Here is a 7,461-nt window from a genome sequence, read left to right as displayed (position 1 = left end):
CGTGCACAAATTATACATCAAAACGTAGGTATTTCTGTCTGGATTCAGGAAATGTAACCCTCATTGTTGTACGATTTATAGATTTTTCGCAAATCACCTCAGACCGGCAACAACCCCAAAGTCAAAGTTATGTAAAAAAGACCGAACAACTTCAGCCTACTTGCTCAATTTTCACTCTACGTAGACAAATTATACATCAAAATGTAGGTCTTTTTGTCTGGATTCAGGAAATGTAACCCTCATTGGTGTACGATTTATAGTTTTTTGCAAATCACCTCAGACCGGCAACAACCCCAAACCCTCCCCAAATTGAGCTGTAGTTGTTGGGATTTTTCCATGCAGCAGAGAGCCAGCCAGGGCCGGTCAAAGCCATAGGCGTACTAAGGGGCCGCTTGGGCCCTCTGGTGTAATGGGGGGGGGGGGGGGGGGGGGGGGGGGGGCTCAATTTTTTTTTTTTTTTTTTTTTTTTACAAGTAACAATTAAATAACTTGAACAATTGATATAAATGAATTTGTTTAATTTATTTAATTTATTTTGCATTCAGAAGTTTTAAGAAAACATTAAATTATTTATTTATTTCTGTATTTATTTTTAAATATGGAAGACTTGGTCCTCCATACTCCAGGGCTCAACAAGAGTTAATCTAAAGATGTTTTAGAACTGATTGGTGACCTTTAGTTTATATTTCAGAAAGTTAGTTATAAGTAGAGTTATGTGGTTTTATGTTTTTTGGATACAATCCGGGTTAGTTCCCGAACATCCCTTTCAGACAGCTTCCTCGTGCGTCCACAGTTAATCATGTTGAATGTGGTTCATCCTTCTTAGTGATATGCTGACATCACCCTGGACACCGTGGCTCTTGATACATCACAAACACTTGCTGTCTTGGTCACAGATGCAAGGCAAGGCAAGGGAAATTTCTTTATATAGCACAATTCAGTACAGATACAATACAAAATGCTTTACATGATTAAAATATAGCAAAATAAACACAAGTAGGAATAAAATGTAGCTACAAAATAGAATAAAAGCAAGTAGAGATAGAATGTAGAAACAAAGAAGAACATTTAAACAGTAAAACAGTTTAACTAGAACAGTCAAAGGCAATTGTAAACAAATGTGTTTTTAATCTTGATTCAAAAGAACTCAGGCTTTCCACACTTTAACAGTTTTCTGGAAGTTTGTTCCAGATAAGCGGAGCATAGGAACTAAATGCTGCTTCTCCTTGTTTAGTTGTGGTTCTAGGTATGCAGAGTAGGCTGGAGCCAGAAGACCTTAGTGGTCTGGAGGGTTCATACACTGATAACAAGTCTGTAATGTATTTAGGTGCTAAGCCATTTAGGGATTTATAGACTAACAGAAGGATTTTAAAGTCTATTCTCTGAGATACAGGGAGCCAGTGTAAGGACTTTAGAACTGGGTTCATGTTCTCTACTTTCTTAGTCTTAGTAAGGACGCGGGCAGCAGCGTTCTGGATCAGCTGCAGCTGTATGGTCCACTTTTTAGACAAACCTGTGAAAACACCGTTGCAGTAATCAATTCTACTAAATATAAACGCATGGATTAGTTTTTCCAGATCCTGCTGAGACACCAGTCCTTTAATCCTGGAAATATTCTTCAGGTGATAGAAAGCCGACCTTGTCACTGTCTGTAAATGCTTTTGGAGGTTCTGGTCTGAGTCCATCACTACAACCAGATTTCGGGCCTGATCAGTGGTTTCTAGCTGAAGCGACTGAAGCTGTGTGCTAACTTTTGATCTCTCCTCTATTGGTCCAAATATTATTACTTCAGTTTTGTTTTTATTCAATTGAAGAAAGTTTTGACACATCCAGCAAGATGTGCACCAACAATTTGTCCTCCTTTGAACTCACCCATGTCACCCATAATGTTGTGTGCATTGCAATATTTTGAGCAAAACTGTGCTCTTACCCTGCTAATTGGACCTTCACACTCTGCTCTTACTGGCTCAATGTGCAATTAATGATGATTGGCCACCAGGCTGGTCCAATTTAGCCATGAAACCTCCCACACTAAAATTAGAGGTGTTTCAGTTTCATTGTCCAACCCCTGTATATATTGTATTTCACTTACTGAATTGAGTTACTTAAATAATTGTCTATACTTTTATTTATTAAGATTTAATTCTAGTGTTTATGTAAGGCAGAGGTTACAAATGTAAATGTTACAACCTTTTGTTTGGACCGTTTTTGCCTTTTCTTCTTTCTATTAGAAACGGCTCTAAAAGAAGAGGTGAAACAACCCCCCCCAAAATGACGCTTGTGGCCAAAAAGTGTATTATGTCAGTAGTGATTTAGGACTACCGTAGCAAATGAATGGGAAACATTGACCGTCGGCTGTCGCCAATTAGCTCATTAGCTGCGTCTCAGATCGAAATACGCAGTTTGCAGCTCTGCAGACACAAAGTTTTCCCGGTCGGCAGGTTTTGATGAAGACAAATCCTTTTCACTCAGAAGGTTTGATTTAAAATCCCCAAGCGATGAGAGCCTACGACCAAGGAACTCGGAAGCTTTGCCTTTGACGGTCACGCCCACCACCAGGCGGGCGCCTTCTTCAACTTCTTCAGAAGTTGAACGATTCTAGTTAATATTATTATTATTGCTTTTTATTCTTCCGTCACCGTCAATACAGCCCGAACCGTAGGCTGTACCCCCACAAACTATATATCAAAACGTGCGTCTCGACGCTGCGAAGTGTGCCATCTGTACTTGACGCCATTTAAAGTTACCGTGGTGACAAAATTAACCAAAAACCACTTCTCAAAACCACTTCCTAGACACGGTTGACCTCTCAAAAATGCAGAGCTCAGCATGGCACTTTTTTTTGGTACAGGGGTTTAGGTGTTGGGCTGGTGCACCAAAGGTCGCAGGTTTGCAACCCGCTTGGGGTACCGAATATTTTTTTTCTTTTTTACAAGTAACAAATAAATAATTTGAACAACTGATATAAATGAATAAATGATGAAAAAATTGCAACAGCAAGAACTACCCCCCGGCCAATACAGCACCACTCACCTGTGGGAAATGGCACTACACACCATTTTTGTCAAATGTTGAGTTCTGGGCCCAGATTTGGTGAGGCTTAGTTGCTAAAGGAGGCCGATCTGACACATGGTCTTTGGTGAGCTTTGGTGACATTAAGTATTGGCACCCTTTTTGAGGAACTTCCCAGTACAGGATTTGGACCAAACTAACAGAGTACAATCACACGGTCATACTGGACACAACCATGTTAGCGGCTAATGCTTAGCATGTTGCTAACCGGAAGTAGCTCTAGGAAGATCTCACCAACTTCTGCTTCACAGAGTTTGTACTTCCTTTAGTAGTCTGTAATGCCTTTAACATTTTTATTCACATATTTATTTTTTTCATGCTACATTGAAGTATTTAATCATGTTTTAATAACACCAATTTTCCATGCTGCTTGGATGAAGACCTTCTCCTGTCGGCTGGTTTTGACGAAGACAAATCCTTTTCACACTCTGAAGATTTGATTTAAAATCCCCAAGTGATAAAAGCCTACGACCACGGAACTCGGAAGCTTTGCCTTTGACGGTTACGCGCACCACCAGGCGGGCGCCTTCTTCAACTTCTTCAGAGGTTGAACGATTCTAGTTATTAGGCGCCGGCCTATGCATTGAAAATGCATGGCGGAGGCCTTATGTTATGCACCTAATAACAGTTTCTTTATTATTATTGTTTATTAATCTTCCGTCACCGTTAATACAGCCCGAACCGTAGGCTGTACCCCCACAAACTATATATCAAAATGTGCATCTCGACGCCGCGATCAGGGCTTTTTGTACTTGACGCCGTTTCGACTTACAGTTGGAACAAAATTCGCAAAAAACACTTAACACAATTGACCTCTCAATAATGCACGGCTGAGCACAACACCGGTGTTTTGGTCGAGTCGGTTAGGTGTCGGGCTGCGAAGCAGAAGATCGAAAGTTCAAATCCAAGCTGTGCCAATTTTAGAGAATTACATTTTCACCCAATATTTAATTTTCCTTTGGCTTTAAAAAACGATTTTTCAATTTAAATTAATACAGTTCGCCTCATGCCTTTAACTTTTTTATTCACATATTTAATTTTTTCATGCTACATTGAAATATTTAATCATGTTTTAATAACACCAATTTTCCATGCTGCTTCGATGCAGACCTTCTCCTGTCGGCTGTTGGCTCATTAGCAGGCTCATTTGTTGTGGTCTCTTGTCATTCACACAGAACAATAAACCATGCCAGCCGACATAAGTTTTACAAACGGCAAAGCTTTGTCTTAAGCAGAAACGTGCCTCTACTCCGCGCTGCGTTCTCAGACCAGTGGTGACGTGGTGACGTCACCGGCCGAAATTAAAACTTATATTATCTGCGAAACCAAAGCAGCATAAATGCTAATTTTAAAGGCACAAACGAAGCACTAAAGAAGTTGACCAGCTTGGTTGGATTCCAAGCAAAATGGGGTGATGGTGAACTCTAGATGAACAATGGCCTATGGAAGTCTGGAGGGATGGGAGTTCAAGTCTAACAGCAGCACTTAGTGTGTGTTTATAAGTCCCAAAAACTATGAATAAATGTTTTTCAACATCTTACAATCACTGTGACCAGTTCCTATGCATATATACTTAAATAAATGTTTAACTGAGTAAAAGTACTGTTGAAATTGCAAATACTTTTCTTAAACTCTGAGGTTATTCATAATGTTGTGTAAAAGGGAAATCTTTTTATTATAAAAATCAACAACAAGTCCACGCAGTGACGCACCCATCTAGCACACGTATGGGGCCAAGGGAATGCCATGATATGGCAGCCCAAACCATCACTGCTTCGCTCTGGGCATGCAACAGTCTGAGTGGTACGCTTCTTTGGGGCTTCTCCACACCGTAACTCTCCAGGATGTGGGGAAAACAGTAAAGGTGGACTCATCAGAGAACTATACATGTTTCACATTGTCCACAGCCCAAGATTTGCACCATTGAAACCGACGTTTGACATTGGCACGAGTAACCAAAGGTTTGGCTATAGCAGCCCGGCTGTGTAGATTGACCCTGTGGAGCTTCCAACGGACAGTTTCGGTGGAAACAGGAGAGTTGAGGTGCACATTTAATTCTGCTGTGACTTGGGAAGCCGTGGTTTTATGTTTTTTGGATACAATCCGGGTTAGCATCCGAACATCTCTTTCAGACAGCTTCCTCGTGTGTCCACAGTTGATCCTGTTGGATGTGGTTCGTCCTTCTTGGTGGTGTGCTGACATTACCCTGGACCCCGTGGCTCTTGATACATCACAAACACTTGCTGTCTTGGTCACAGATGCAAGGCAAGGCAAGGGAAATTTATTTATATAGCACAATTCAGTACAGAGACAATGCACAGTGTCATGATTAAAATATAGCAAAATAAACGCAAGTAGGAATAAAATGTAGATAGAAAATAGAATAAAAGCAAGTAGAGATAGAATGTAGAAACAAAGAAGAACATTAAAAACAGTAAAACAGTTTAACTAGAACAGTCAAAGGCAATTTTAAACAAATGTGTTTGTAATCTTGATTTAAAAGAACTCAGGCTTTCTGCACTTTTACAGTGTTCTGGAAGTTTGTTCCAGATAAACGGAGCATAGGAACTAAATGCTGCTTCTCCTTGTTTAGTTCTGGTTCTAGGTATGCAGAGCAGGCTGGAGCCAGAAGACCTTAGTGGTCTGGAAAGATGATACACTGATAACAAGTCTGTAATGTAATTAGGTGCTAAGCCATTTAGGGATTTATAAACTAACAGAAGTATTTTAAAGTCTATTCTCTGAGATACAGGGAGCCAGTGTAAGGACTTTAGAACTGGGGTTATGTGCTCTACTTTCTTAGTCTTAGTGAGGACACGTGCAGCAGCGTTCTGGATCAGCTGCAGCTGTCTGATCCACTTTTTAGGCAGACCTGTGAAAACACCGTTGCAGTAATCTATTCTACTAAATATAAACGCATGGATTAGTTTTTCCAGATCCTTTTGAGACATTAGTCCTTTAATCCTGGAAAAGTTCCTCAGGTGATAGAATGCCCACCTTGTAACTGTCTGTAAATGCTTTTGGAGGTTCAGGTCTGAGTCCATCACTACACCAAGGTTTCGGGCCTGATCAGTGGTTTCTAGCTGAAGCGACTGAAGCTGTGTGCTAACTTTTGATCTCTCCTCTATTGGTCCAAATATTATTACTTCAGTTTTGTTTGTTATTCAATTGAAGAAAGTTTTGACACATCCAGCAAGATGTGCACCAACAATTTGTCCTCCTTTGAACTCACCCATGTCACCCATAATGTTGTGTGCATTGCAATATTTTGAGCAAAACTGTGCTCTTACCCTGCTAATTGGACCTTCACACTCTGCTCTTATTGGTTAATGTGCAATTAATGAAGAATAGCCACCAGGCTGGTCACCTACAAACATAGTTTAACTTCCAGTTTGTAGATATATCTTTGAACTATCCAGAAGTGAAAACAGAATGTGGATATCTTTTATCGTTTTCTCATCACGCCATTTTAAGTTACCATGGTGACAAAATTATCCAAAAACCACTGAACAACTAAAGCTTACTCGCTCAATTTTCACTCTAACTACACAAATTATACATCAAAACGTGGGTATTTCTGTCTGGATTCTGGAAATGTAACCCTCATTAGGTCTTTTAGATTTTTCGCAAATTACCTCACACCGGCAACAACCCCAAAGTCAAAATTATGCAAAAAAGACCGAACAACTTCAGCCTACTTGCTCAATTTTCACTCTATGTAACCCCAAATTTTCCTTTTTTTTTTTTTTTTTACAAGTAACAATTCAATAACCTCAGTTATACGCACCACCAGGTGGGCGCCGGTGGTAATTATTATATAATTATGCAATACTTACTCAGGTGTTTATTCTTATTTTCTTATGTTGCTCATTCTCTGTTGCTTTAGAACAAACTTTAGATTAGCTTGTTCTTTTCATTACTAAACATTTTAATAACACTGAGTAATTATGTGTAATGATAAACTGTTAAAACTGGATTTGATTTGTTACCCATCATACGGTTATTTATATTTAATTAGGCGCCCGCCTATGCATTGAAAATGCATGGCGGAGGCCTTATGTTATGCACCTAATAAGGGTTTCTTTAATGTTTTTTATTCTTCCGTCACCGTTAATACAGCCCGAACCGTAGGCTGTACCCCCACAAACTATATATCAAGTAACAGGTCTTCTGGCTGGAGCCAAAAGACCTTAGTGGTAAATATAAACGCATGGATTAATTTTTCCAGATCCTGCTGAGACATTAGTCCTTTAATCCTGGAAACGTTCCTCAGGTGATAGAAAGCCGACCTTGTCACTGTCTGTAAATGCTTTTGGAGGTTCAGGTCTGAGTCCATCATACACCCAGATTTCAGGGCTGATCAGTGGTTTCTAGCTGAAGCGACTGAAG

This window comes from Fundulus heteroclitus, unplaced genomic scaffold, assembly GCF_011125445.2.
Source record: "Fundulus heteroclitus isolate FHET01 unplaced genomic scaffold, MU-UCD_Fhet_4.1 scaffold_314, whole genome shotgun sequence".
In the NCBI taxonomy this organism is placed as follows: Eukaryota; Metazoa; Chordata; class Actinopteri; order Cyprinodontiformes; family Fundulidae; genus Fundulus; species Fundulus heteroclitus.
This window is presented reverse-complemented; position numbering follows the sequence as displayed.